Source organism: Dromiciops gliroides, chromosome 1, assembly GCF_019393635.1.
Source record: "Dromiciops gliroides isolate mDroGli1 chromosome 1, mDroGli1.pri, whole genome shotgun sequence".
Classification (NCBI taxonomy): domain Eukaryota; kingdom Metazoa; phylum Chordata; class Mammalia; order Microbiotheria; family Microbiotheriidae; genus Dromiciops; species Dromiciops gliroides.
The window spans coordinates 685,782,954-685,796,520 of record NC_057861.1 but is presented as its reverse complement, the minus strand read 5'-3'; the positions used below and the strand labels follow the sequence as shown (position 1 = coordinate 685,796,520).

Sequence of the window (13,567 nt, the reverse complement as noted above, 5' to 3'; positions counted from 1 at the left end):
CAAGAAACGGAATGTTTCCTTGATGGAACAGGAAAAAGAATATAATAACTATTGCTAACTAATAATATGTGAACAACAATATAGAAAAGGAAGAGAGGAAAGTTTTGTCCAGAGGGGTATCAACAGGTTACCCGCGCCTGCCGGTGTAGGGTAGGCACACGCTGAACCAGTCAGTGTTGCGCGTGCAGCCCCGGACATATTACCTGAAATGAAGACCTTTTGTCTCCGAGTACTTCTGGAAATGGAATCCGTGTGGTGCTGCATATGGTCAAACAGTCCAATCACATGCCTCCCCCAGTAGTTATCCCTGTGGTAACTTTTCTGACACCTCCTGCTTCAAACCCCAAAGGTCAGATGGTGGTCCTCATCAGGCCTCGATCAGAAGGACTTGGGCCCCCACCTTGTGGGAGGAAACTGAAAACAGAGTGGGTGGTCTGGGGGCAGGGAGTGAAGCATTCTCGGGCTTATTTGCCTATCTGTTTATCAATACATTTTTAATTATATACAACACTAACTAGAACAAAAATACATACACATTACTGGTTTTCACTACTGATGGGTAAAGAGAGCTTTGACCCACCCTGTATACAATGAATTCCCAATCGTTTAGCCATGAAAAGCTTAGAACTCTTGATCTCAAGTGATCCCTTAAAATCAGCATCCACAGTAGCAGAGATTACAAGTGTAATTCACCATGAATGCTTAGCACAAATATGTTCATTTGTTTTTATGAGATAGATGGATATAGTGAAGACAGTTCAAGATTTGGTGTCAGACAGAGCACCTGAGTATGTATCTTCACCTTTTTTTTTTTTTTTTTTACAATCTCTATGGCTAGGACAATCTCTTTAGAACTCAGTTTCCTTAACTATATAACAAGAAACTTAGACTAAAAGAGCTCTTTTATTTCAGCTCTTTGACACCCTTTCTAAGTATTTCTCTAATAGCAATGTGACTAAAGGGTGATGAGAACTAATATTTTTCAATGGGAAACATTCCATTAACAATCCTAAACAGTGGATAGAGCACTGACCCTGGATTCAGGAGGCCCTGAGTTCAAGTCTGACCTCAGACACTTAACACTTACTAGCTGTGTGACCCTGGGCAAGTCACTTAACCCCAATTGCCCTGAAAAAACAACAACAACAACAACCAATCCTAAACATATCTGTTTCATATCACTAGTGCAGAAAAACTTTATTTATCCATGGGTGGGAAGTGAATTGGAGGATGTAAATACTTTTCTCAAAGTACTTTCTGTATTAGAGGATTTAGATCTGCAAAAGAAAGTCAGTCAAGAATCAGCAAACCTGGGGCAGACAGAAATCTTAGAATAGATTCTCAAGTATCCTGTTCCAGGATCTGATTATGGTGAAACACTGTTGGAAAGTAAATGTTCCAGTTGGGTCAGACAAACTCTGTTTGCATGAAGAAACTCTGGGCCACTGCTTATGTGCAAAAGGAAATTCTTTATTGAAATATGTTTTCACTGCTGTAACAATATAGTTTGGAATGAAAGACTTACATGAATCCTTGACCCAACAACCCTAGAAACCTTGGCAGCTAAGCTTATTTCAAAATGTTGTCACAAAGAATGTGTAATAAAACATAAAGAGTGATAAAATTGTGAGATGTCCTCTCCTTTCCCTTCACCTCATGCCTCATTCATCCACTGAGAAATTACCTAACATTGTTTGTGCTCAGTTAGAGAGGTTACTGAGTAATGGAGGTGAGGGAGAAAAGAACATTCCATTTCCTTTCTCTTGACCAGTGAGCCAAGGGAAATGGGTGAAAGGGCATTCAGTAAGTATTAAAAAGTGTATCCAAAGAAGCTGTGTCCTCAGAAAGGAGTCAGGTTTCTATGGTTGCTAGAAGATAGAAGTAGGAGGGGAAAAGATTTAAGATGAAAGCAACAGGTCCCAGGGGAAGGGTTGGGTAGTATTTGGTTAGTACTTTGGGCATGGTAGGTAGTGATGAGAATAAGAAATTGGGTGGTGGGGAATGGGATTTGGATGATGAGGATGTGTAAAGTATAGCCATCTACTCCCCAGAGTAGGCTAGAGATCATGCAAAAGACATGCATAGCATCAAACGGAAGATGTGTGGTTAGGTGAGAGGTCCTACTTCATTCCTGCTTTTCACTTCAAAAGATAAAGATTAGGCAGCAGATGCTGCAGTGGTCACTCTTCTTCGCACCTAAAGGCTCTACCCATCACAAGAAGTTGATGTGAAATCAAGAGTGGTGGGTGAGGCAAGAAGTGGGAATTGATTTACTTTCCTCCTTTTCCGGAGGTGACAAGGGGGATAAAAGGGAATAGAAGGCTAATAAAGTGGAATACTGAGAAATAAGTCTGGAGAGATAAGAGATAGTGAGACTGTGATGCTTTAAATACCCAATTGTCTACTCTTTCTTATCTTCATCAATTCATAGTTTAAGGACTGTTGTTTCATGACAATGTATGTGCTTCCATTCACAGCAATGACAACATTATCTATCTTGGAGGTCTTTGGAGATTATCCAAATTGACTAACTTGGTAATAAAATGCTAGCTTAAGTAGGCTGCTTCTCATATAATAAATAATAATTCTGTTACTAGGCTCGACTCAAAGATTGAGAACATAGTAGTGGCTACGTGATTTACCATATAGATAATGATTTTAGAACAATAGAACTTTACCAACCAGGGGGGAACAGGAGGGAAAAGGAAAGTCTCCCATAAGAAGTGGCAAAATCATAAAACCTTGAAAGAAGTCAGAAATTCTAAAGAGAAAGAGGTGAAGAGGGAATACATTTCTAGACCTAGGGAACAATCTATGAAAATGAACAGATGTGGGAAATGGAATGTCAACTTTCAGAAACAGTTCCTATCACTACTTTTCAGGGAAGTAGAGTGAGTGAAGAGAGGAATGTACAATAAGTCTGGAAAGATAGGCTGAGACCAGATGTGTTTTCATCACAGGATCACCAAAATTGAGAATCAGAAAGAACCTCAGTGGTCATCCAGGTCAATGTACACATGAAAGAATCTATACTATTGCATTCCAAGCAAGTAATTGTCCAGCCTGACTAAAATAAATCAAGCAAAGGAGGTTGGAATTTATCCTGAAAGTAATAGTCACCAAACATTTTTGAGCAAAAGTGTGAGATGGCTGTGATGTGAGATTTATGCTCTGTAATTATTTTACCAGCTATTTGGAGAATGGAATGGTGAGAAGATATAGGAAGTTCGTGGTATTTTTCTATATCCATACAAGAGGTGACTAGGGTTTGAACTAACATAGTAGTTATGTGAAAGGAGAGAAACAGAGGCATGTGCAAGATGTGAAAGTTGGATTTAAAAAACTTGGAAGCTTACTGGATATAGTGTGGGTGATGAAAAGGGAATGTTCATGGATGACAGATTGAAAACTTGGGTGACCAGAAAGATGGTAACACCATCAACAAAAATAGGTAAGTTTGCAGAAGGAAAAACTAGACAGACAAATATGAGAGTCATCATCATAGAGATACTAACAGAATCCATGGGAGTGAATGAAATCACTGAGAGAGGGTATATTGAAGAAAAAAAAGAAAGCGATTCAGGATAGTTTTGGAGTATACTAACAATGAGGGGGGAGAAGAAGTAATGATTTAACATTGCAGAGTAAATGCAGAGTAAGATAGATATGAAGGAAAAAAGGGGGAGAGAACAGTGTCACAGCAATCCAGAGAACAATGTCACGACAATCCAGAGAGTTGAAAGTATACAGTAGGAACTAGTTAACAGTGTGAAATATTGTGGGCGTTAAAAAAAAGATAATGATTAGTAAAAGATCATTGGAATTAGAAGCAAAGAGATAACAATTAGCCTTGGAGAGAGTAGTTTCACTTGAAAGGTGAGGTTAGAAACCAGGTTGGAGTGAGTTGAGAATTGAAGACAGATTTCTTCTGTTTTGATGTGTGAGAAATTTCCAGGAGTGTGAAATGAGGAGAGATCTTGTAGTTTTGGTAAAGTCAAGATGTTTTGTTTTGATTTAAATTTAATGTGGAAAAAGCTAAGTTATATTTGTAGGAATAGCGCTTATATAGAAAGAGACTGAAGATGAGGGAGGAAGCAGATGAGAATGGAGAGAACCAAAAATATTGAGAAGGTGATGGTATTGGTAAGGAGAAGTTCTACCTCCTCATAATATCATATCTAGTCCAACCCTTACATTTACATATAAGGAAATTAAGATCCAAGAAGTTTAAAAAATTTACCTAAGAATGAACAAAATATCTATTATCCTTCCTTTAATTTAGCCAAAACTTCCTTTAGACTTCTAGTTTAATTTGCATGGGGGAAAACAGAAAAGTGAATTTGATTCATTTATTCTATTATTATTTTTGCTTGTTAATAATTTGATAGAAGTTTTCAGATTTAGAATACCAAAAACTAAGTTACTGATTAAAATGGTATGATAAATAAATTGTGATTATAAGAATATTTTAGCTCTTTTCACCCTAATATGTGATATTGTCTATAGAAATAAAAGATGCCTAGCCAGAACTAATGACCAATTTATATTGTTCTTTGTTTCATGGGTTATCATAATCAAAGAATTCAGCAATTTTTCTATATGTTTGACCTGTTGGTTATGAACCTTTATGTGATTAGGGAGGTTGAAAGTATATGGACATTTGTCAGGCCCAGAATGATCCTATTACAATTGGAAATGTGTGACCAAGCAATTCCATCACAGTTACAAAGTAAATAGAGCCTTTTAGCAGGACCATACTTATAACTTTTCTAACATGGGAGAATTTTCTGAATTCTTACTTTCCCAGAACAATATTTAAGAAACCGAGGTATCTTCCATGCCTTTGTGAAACCCTGGAGTAGAACTTTGTGGAGGAAGATTTTAGTGTGCTATAAAAATAGGGAAAAAAAACCTGAAGATGTGTTAAGATGGTTAAATATGAATTAAGAAACTATTGGTTGAAGACAATAAATATGTGTATTCAGTAAAAGATCTGGTTATTTATCATGACTAAGGAAAGTAACCTAAAGAACAATGTTATGGATTGTTCCTTGATAATATGGACTCAATATGATATAGACAAAAAAATGTTAAAATATTTGCCTAATCAAGAAGGGTATTGAAACCATTACCCTACCCTGATATAAAATAATGGTGAACCTGCAAGTCACATTGGTATGTGTCAGTCACACATATGCCAAAATAATATAGGGTTCTTCAAAGAATAAACAAGAGAAAGCTTGGTACAATGACCCTCTAGTTATCAATAACAAGGAAGATAAAACAAAATAGTTAAAACTCCTAAAAGGTTTTTACCACAGACATACAGAGTGTCCAGTACAGAAATTGTAAGAGGGATTAACTATAGAAAAGTGCTCTGGAGGTTACTGTTTGAGGGTGACATTGTATTGATTGCGTTAAGTCCAAGAACATAGAAAAAAATGTTTTTAATGAAGTCTGTGCCTATACAAAATACATCTTCCTAATAATTTATAGAGGGATCAATAATAACAAATGGATGAATTATTTTTTTATATTTTAATGATATTATATGCATAGGTCATTGGCAATTAGGGTTATAGTTTTAAAATAACCATGTAGGTAAATTTTAGACTTGGCCCATAATTAAATGTAAGGGAAAGACTAGGATCAAGTATATTGGGAAAATGTGTAGTATGTTCAATGGTTCCAAGTAGCTCACTAATACAAAATCCCATCTTGTTAACACCAACATAGTGCTGGTGAGGCAGTATATATGTGAATAATGGAGCACTATGATGCCCTTTGATGAATCAATACTGGTGATCAAATGATAATGGAGAGATATAATGGCCACAAATAGCATTTTAACAATTATATGGCATTTTATTAAAAGCAAGAAATTATATATATATATATACATATGTGTGTGTATACACATACATATACATATATATGTATATATACATATATATATTAAAGTAAATCTGAAAGATATATAATCAGAAAAAGCAAAAAGGGTCTGGCAAGAGTGAAAGTTAATGAAGAGAGTTTCTAACACATAGACTATATCCTTTATGACAGATTAATGTTAGGCTACAGACAAGAGTTACCCCAAATGAGAAAAGTAGGATAAAGTATATACTATTTTAGGAATTCCCCATATCTACAAGGTCACAGATCTATTCAAATATTGAATTATCACATACAGCTAATATTGTGCATATGTATAGTGAATTCAACTCAAGTGTAGTGGAATCAAAGGAAGGCAATTGAAAGAGAGGCAGAAAGACAGAGCTACCAAAAATAAATGCAGGTAAGAAGGAGCAAGGCCAAGAAGTTGACTAAGTAAAGACTAGCAAGGAACTTGATAAAAGAAAAACACATATATAAATCATGCACACAGAAAATTTTAATACATTTTTTCATTGAACTCCAAAATGCTAGGATCAGAATGATATCATGAGTATCCCTATTCACCACATCAATTCATCTTTAAAATGTAATCCTGTCAATTTTCAACAAAAATCATTAGTCGCATCCCCTATACCAACAGTATTCCACCCTGACATATATCATGAAATACCTGATAAAATTACACAATTAAATGCCTCTGAGGTCAACATAAAAGTTGGCAGCAAACTTAGAATTTGGACCATAAATAGCTTTAGTTCCCCTGAAAGTAAATGCACTTTTCATTGCCATATTACCTACTTCACAGTCAGAAACATCTTTCTTATGAAACTAAATGAACATTAAATTTTCCCCCCTGAGTTATGATGTTCATGATGTCTCCATTAACGCTTTGCCAATGACTTTATATTTACTTTCCTAAAAAAGAAATGCTTCTAGGGGGGAGCTAGGTGGTACAATGGATAAAGCACCAGTCCTGGATTAAGGAGGACCTGAGTTCAAATCCAGCCTCAGACACTTAACACTTACTACCTGTGTGACCCTGGCAAGTCACTTAACTCTCATTGCACCCCCCCCAAAAGCTTTTATTAATGCAGCTTAGGTTAGCCTTTATTTTTTACTCATGTTTTTCTGTTGATTCATTTTGAATTAGCAGGCCACCAAATCCACCAGATCTTTTTTCTTTCTTTTTTTTTGACATGTAGCAAAAATTCAGGTATGGAATAGAGCATTTTGGGTCATAGCCTTTGTTGGATTCCTATTCTAATGCTTACAGAAGATGGAATATGGTAATGAGGGACAAAGAATCACCACATTTATGAAATAAAATCTGACTTCCTCTCACTATCACAAAGTCTAGATGTCTGTCAATGCTGAGTTTTTCAAAATAAAATTCAGAAAGGATCTAGGTAGCGAAATCCAAACCCCAATTCCAGTTTTCAAACAGATAACACTGAACAAGGCAATTATATTCATATATATTCAACATGACATATATTCATATGGTTTATCATCATAAAAAATAAATATCATGCCTGTGTTTATTGTAGGTGTGCTGCAAATCACTGAGGCCCCATAATCACAAAAGAAAAAATACTAATTCATGCAAAATTTCTGGGCCAGAAGTTGGAAAATACATTTAGAGCATATAAATATATGCTAATTTCAATGCAGATATCTGTGTTAAATTTAAGCCTGGCAAACTAAAGACTAGAATGTAGATTGTTTTTAATGAAAAAGGACACTGCTCAATGAATTATAAGGAAACTGAAAGTATTTTATTTAAGCAAGAAAGTTTCAAATACCTTAATAATTAGCCAGTGTAGTTTCACATTTTGTCTTGCCAAATTACCCAGATCTTCTTTATTTGGACACAAAATTATCGTATTCTTTAATGCTAATTCTATACATTTGCCTAGAATTCAGAAGAGTATTTTCTACCTTAAGACAACTGCTTTTGGGGGTGGAGCCAAGATAGGCAAGAGAGGCCAGCAAATTGCCTGAGCTCTCCTGTGGTTCCCTCAAAAAGAACATCAAATCAAGCTTCTAAATGGATTCTGAAAGTACAGAACCTACAAAAAGATAGAGAAACACAATCTTTCAACTTCAGATAATTTAGAAGACTTCAAGAAAGTCCGGTCACACTTCGGCAAGAGGGAAACCCAGTTCATCACAGAGCAGTGCAGCTCTGGGTCTAGGCAAGTCAGCAGAAAGTTCTTGTGAACAGCAGAGCAACTAAGGCCCCTTGATCCTGGCTCAGGAATCTGGTGGCGCAGTGGACCAGTTGTGAGATATGCCAGCACCAGCTGAGAAGGCAGGTTACCAGCTGGAATGCCATCCACATTACAGGTGTGACTGGGCCTGGCCATCCCAGTGCCTGGAGAAAGTGCAGGAAGCAAGCCCACAAACCACAGAGGCCTCAGAGTAGAAAACCAGTGACACAGCCCTTATTCCCCAGCACAAGAAGCTTGAAACAGTGACCCTTGTGCCCCCAGAGCAGCCCTCAACTTTAAAAAATAAACCACAATATGAGTAAGAAACAGAAAAGAGCTCTTACAATTGAGAGCTTTTAGGTCAACAGGAAGAGCTAAATGCAAACTCAGATGAGGACAATACTCTCAAATTTGTCTTCATGTGAAGCTTCAAGAGGGAAGATTTATTGAACTCAAAACCAAAAAGCCTTCTTGGAAGAGCTCAAAAATGATTTTAAAAATCAATTGAGAGAGGTGGAAGAAAAATGAGGAGAGAAATGAAAGCTACACAAGAAAATTATGAGAAAAGAATCAACAGCTTGGAAAAAGAAACACAAAGAATCAATAGCTTGGAAAAGAAAGTGCAAAAGCTTACTGAAGAAAACAATGCCTTAAGAATATGAATTGGACAGATGGAAGCTAATGACTCCATGAGACACCAGGAATAAATCAGACAGAATCAAAAGAAAAATAGAAGAAAATGTGAAATACCTAATTTGAAATACAACTGACCGGGGCAGCTAGGTGGCGCAGTGGATAGAGCACTGGCCCTGGATTCAGGAGTACCTGAGTTCAAATCCAACCTCAGACACTTAACACTTACTAGCTGTGTGACCCTGGGCAAGTCACTTAACCCCAATTGCCTCACTTAAAAAAAAAAGAATGAAATACAACTGACCTGGTAAATAGATCCAGGAGAGACAATTTGATAATTATTTGGACTACCTGAAAGCCATTATCAGGAAAAGAATCTAGAAACCATATTCTAGGATATTATCAAGAAAAAAAATACCCTGATATTAAAGAATCAGAGAATAAAATTGTCATTGAAAGATTCCACCAATCACCTCCTAAAAGAGACCCCAAAAGGAAAATTCCAAGTAATATTGTAGCCAAATTCCAGAAGTATCAAGTGAAGGAGAAAATACTATAAGCAGCCAGAAAGAAGCAATTTAAATATCATGGAGCCACAGTCAGGATTGCACAAGATCTGGCAGGTTCAACACTAAAGGTTCACAATGTGGGGCAGCTAAGGGGCACAGTGGATAAAGCAGCAGACCTGGATTCAAGAGGATCTGAGTTCAAATTCAGCCTCAGACACTTGACACTCACTAGTTATGTGACCTTGGGCAAGTCACGACCCTCACTGCCCACCACAAAAAAAAAAAAATGGATCACAGTGCTTGGTATATGATATTCCAGAAGGCAAAGGTGCTTGGATTGCAACCAAGATTCAACTACACAGCAAAACTAATCATTCTCTTTCAGGAGAAAAAAATGGATATTCAATGAAATGGGAGACTTTCAAAGTTTTCTGATGAAAAGACCAGATTTGAATAGAAAATGTGATCTTAACATACAAGACTCAAGAGAAGTTTAAAAGGTAAACATGGGGAAAATTTACTCAATAAGGTTAAAATGTTTACATCCCTAGACAGGAAGATAATACTTATAACTCTTTAGAACTGTATATGTATATGGGCAGACAGAAGAATTATACACAGAGGATATAAATATAAATTGTTTTTGATGTGATGATATCAAGAAAATTAAGGGATTGAAAAGGGAGTTTATGGGGAGAAGAGAAAAGGGGAGGTGGAATGGGGAGAATTGCATCATATGAACAGGTAAAAAAAAAAAACCTATTGCAATAGAGGGAAAGAAGGAAGGGGTGAACATTGTTTCAACCTTACCATAATCAGATTTGGTTCAGGGAGGGAATAACACATACATGCATTTGGATAAAGAAATTTAGCTTATTCTTTAGCAAAGCAAAAGGTTAAAGGGAAAGGGGGGGCACTGATGGAAGGGAGGACAGAAGCAGGAAAGAAAAGTGTAAAGAAAAGATAGGGGACTGATAAAAGGGAGGGCAGATTGAGGGAGGTAGGGGTAAGAAGCAAAGTGCAGGTGGGGAGGAATAGGGTTTAAAAAGGGGGAAAAGTACAAAGGGGGTAATAAGTTGGAGGGAAATAAACAGTAAGTGCCAAGTGTCTTAATTTGAATGGGATGAACTCTGCCATAAAATGGAAGAGAATAGCAGAGTTGATTAAATACCATAATCGTACAATATGCTGTTTACCAGAAACACATTTGAAGCAGAAAGATACACACAGAGTGATTGGGGAATGACTGAACAAGTTGTGGTATATGAATTTAATGGAATACTATTGTCCTGTAAGAAACAATGAGCAGGTAGATTTCAGAGAAACCTGGAAGGATTTACATGAACTGATGCTGAGTGAGATGAGCAGAACCAGGAGAACATTTATTATTTCTGCCTTTCTACATTTGGCTATGAGATTTTTTTGCCCTACTACATGATCATTTTTTGAGTGTGGGTCATGTACTGCTGAGAAAAAAAGGTATATTCCTTTCTATCCCCATTCAATTTTCTCTAGACATCTATTATATCTAACTTTTCTAAAATTTTATTCACCTCTTTAACATTATGTGTTGATCAACCGTGATAGACTTGACTCTTCTCAGCACTATAATGGTACAAAGGACTTTGTTCCAAAGGACTCATAATGAAAAATGCTCTCCAAATTCAGAAAAAAAGAACTGTGGAATCTACATGCAGATTGAACCATACTATTTCTAATTTTTTTTGTTTTTCTTAGTTGAGGTTTTCCCCTTTTGCTCTGATTCTTCTTTCATAGCACGACTAATGCAGAAATATGTTTAATATGGTTATACATATATAGCCTATATCAGATTGCTTTCTGCTTGAGGGGAGGGAGATTGAGGGGAGGGAGGGAGAAAAATATGAAACAAGAAATCTTAGGAAAACAAATGTTGAAAATTATCTCTACATGTAACTGGAAAATAATAAAATACTTTTATGATATAAAAAGATAACTGCTTTTTAGAGTAATGGAAAATCTGTACTTAAAAATTAAGGATACTTTGTAAATTCATTGACTCAATCTCCTATCAATCAACTGTAGTGAGAGGCATTGGAAAGAGTTCTGAACTTAGAGTGAATTACAAAGTAAAAATACTGGGGTCCTTAGAATCAGAGTTTTTAATCACAAATTTCCTGCATATGTCTTTAATTTTTTGATATAATATTTGGTAAAATAATATTTTGACAACTGCATTTCAATATCCTTTTTTTCTTTGTAATTCTCCAAATACAATTTTATGCATTTAAAGACAAACTTTTAGTAAGCATCCATAGACTTCAGACAAAAGAGTCTATTCTACATACATGCATGCATGCATGTATACACACACACATGTACACACAGAAAGGCTGAGTACATCTGACTGAAGCTATAAGTGACCATGTGCATTTCCATTCTTTAGCCCCATTTGGCTCATTTGTCTAATGGAATTGTAAGATTTGATGTGAAGTAACAACTATTTACTTTACAGAGTTGTTTTGAGACTCAAATGAGATGTTATTTTGTAAACCTTAAAGGTTCTATAAAAGGTGAGCTATATATTAAATTATTGTATGTGTTTGTGTATATATATATAGTATATGTATATGTGTATATGTTTATATATGTATATATGATATATTATTGTTTTATTATATAGATCATCTATATTATATAGTTTGTTTTACCACCTTACCTAATTTTTCCTAATTACATATAAACATATTTAATACTTTTAAATCCTGAGTTCTAAATTCTCTCTTTTCCCCACTCCCCATTCATTGAGAAGGTAAACTTTTTTTTTGCTTAAGTAGGTATTTTAAATGGCATTTGCTTTTCTTCTGTTCTATATTGAGGTGTAGGGAGAGGGGAAGGACTTTTGATTATTGAAAAAAAATTCCTAAATATCTATGTGAAGCAGTTACTTTGGTACAGTTTCAAATTCTAAAACAAATATTATTACAATGGAGATGAGATATTTCATATAGCTGCCTCCTTTTTCCATGTACCACCATTGTATTTCAAATGAGATTCTTGTCTACAGCAAGGACATTCACCTTTAAGTCTGAGATAAATTATTTTTATTATTCAACACCTGACAGTGTGGCAGGAAAACTGAATCCTGGAAATCCCTCTATTAAAGAATTTCTTGCACACATGGTCCAATCAGAGTTAAAAGTAAAAGTTTTTCTTTGGCACAAAGGGATATGTCTGGGAGAAGAAATCTAAACTTCAATTTCAGGGGAGGAGCAGATTTATGGCATGTTCTTCATTCAGCCATAGGAAAGATAATGCTTTTATAGGGAGATTGGAGGAGACTTGAAACTGAAAAGCTACAGCTGTTGGGGAGTGGGGGGGGGGGGTGAAACAGTTGGAGCCACAAGGTTATCATCACTACCTAGTCCTAGTCACATAATAAGAACATCTGGGTTCCAATTAGACTCCTGCTATAAATTTCAAGGTACTTCATTTCTGAGTACCCTTGACATGTCTGCTTCACTATCTGGTTGACTAACTGCTTTGCTTTTCCAAGGAAAGAGTACCCTCTAACTGACCCCAGAAATTTGAGCAACTGTTTTATTTCTCACGGTCAGTGTCCTCTAACTGCACCCAGGCCTACTACGGCTGCCAATAATTTTGGTAATTTAATTGGCATGACATTGAATTATTAATTTTGGTAGAATAGTTTTTTTTTTTATTATAATGGCTTCTAATTTAATTTCTGTTTAAAAGTGTCTTTTAAATGTATTCTTGGCCATTGTATTCTTGGGTTTTTCTTAGCAAGTTGAACTCCAAGTAGTTTGTATTGCCTACAGTTCTTTTCTTTTCTTTTTCTTTGTTTTTTGGTGAGGCAATTGGGGTTAAGTGACTTGCCCAGGGTCACACTGCTAGTAAGTGTTAAGGGTCTGAGGCCAGATCTGAATTCAGGTCCTCCTGACTCCAGGGCAGGTGCTCTATCCATTGCACCACCTAGCTGCCCCTACAGTTATTTTCAATGCAATCTCTCTTTCTATCTTTTGCTGGGGGACTTTATTGGTAATGTATAGAAATATTGATGATTTATGTGAATTTATTTTATATTATGCACCTTTGCTAAAGTCGTTAATTATTTCAATTAGTTTTTTTTTGTTGATACTCTAGGATTCTCTAAGTATACTATCATATCATGTACTGAGTGATAGTTTTGTTTCCTCATTGCATATTCTAATCCATTCATTTTTTTCTTCTTTTATTTATGTAACTAGCATTTCTAGTACAGTATCAAATAATATAGGTAATAACAGATATCCTTCCTACACCTCTGATCTTATTCGGAAG

At 35.8% G+C, this 13,567-nt stretch overlaps 1 pseudogene; it reads left to right on the top strand.

Moving 5' to 3' along the window:
* The first annotated feature begins 264 nt into the window (after nt 1-264).
* Nucleotides 265-13,567, top strand: part of LOC122753622 — a 38,024-nt pseudogene continuing 24,721 nt past the window's right edge.